General features: G+C 33.0%; 1 protein-coding gene across 1 annotated transcript in view; it reads right to left on the reverse strand.

Annotated features, from left to right (window-relative positions):
• The window catches only part of LOC106882264 (phospholipid transfer protein C2CD2L), an 86,555-nt gene that overhangs the window by 6,346 nt on the left and 79,402 nt on the right, over positions 1-807 (reverse strand). The gene's annotated exons all lie outside the window — the stretch shown is intronic.

Genomic DNA, 807 nt, shown 5'->3' on the forward strand with positions numbered 1-807 from the left:
TGCTGTAGCAACCCTCACTTTTCTCTATAAATCTCTCGATTCCCCCCTCTTCTCGCTCATCAAATAATATTTCTCACAACCTTTCACTCTTTACTGAATCTTTATGCTTCCGTAACCTTCTCCGTCTGTCTAAACTTATCTACCTCTAAACTATTTAAATTTCTGACTATAAAAATGTGCGAAAAATATAATTATCTAACTGTAAAATATAATTAACCATGAACTATAATTATCTGATAGTAAAAAATATAATTACTTGTAAAAATATAATTACTTGTAAAAATATAATTACTTGTAAAAGAAAAACTCTTTTACTATAAAAAGAAAATGAAGTTCAAAAGAAGGCTGTTTGGAATAATGTTAGATGAGAAGATGTGTAGCCAAGAGATGAGGAAATCTCTCCAGCTTGAGCCCCTAATTCTTCATTTTGAAAGGTCAGAGCTCTGGCATAATGGACATGGGATATAAATGTTGTAGGAAAGAATCCCAAAATGGATTCTTCAAGATTAACCAACTGGCAGGAGTGTGAGGAGTAGAACAAGAATGAGATGGTTGGATAATGATCCATAGTCTCTCATTTGGTCAGGGCTGAGAAATCTAATGACAGTTGTTTTTGATAGGACCCAATGGAAGAAGCACCAGAATGGTCCTCCCAGGAATTGTGGGTGGAGAAGAGGGGTGGATGGATGGATAAAAATAAAATGATCTAATTGTAAAAATATAATTATTTTCTTGTAAAAATGTAATTACATATTTGTAAAATATAATTATCTAACAACAAAGAAGTAATTAATTACCCCCCCCCCC

The sequence above is a fragment of the Octopus bimaculoides genome, chromosome 20 (assembly GCF_001194135.2).
Source record: "Octopus bimaculoides isolate UCB-OBI-ISO-001 chromosome 20, ASM119413v2, whole genome shotgun sequence".
NCBI classification, from domain to species: domain Eukaryota; kingdom Metazoa; phylum Mollusca; class Cephalopoda; order Octopoda; family Octopodidae; genus Octopus; species Octopus bimaculoides.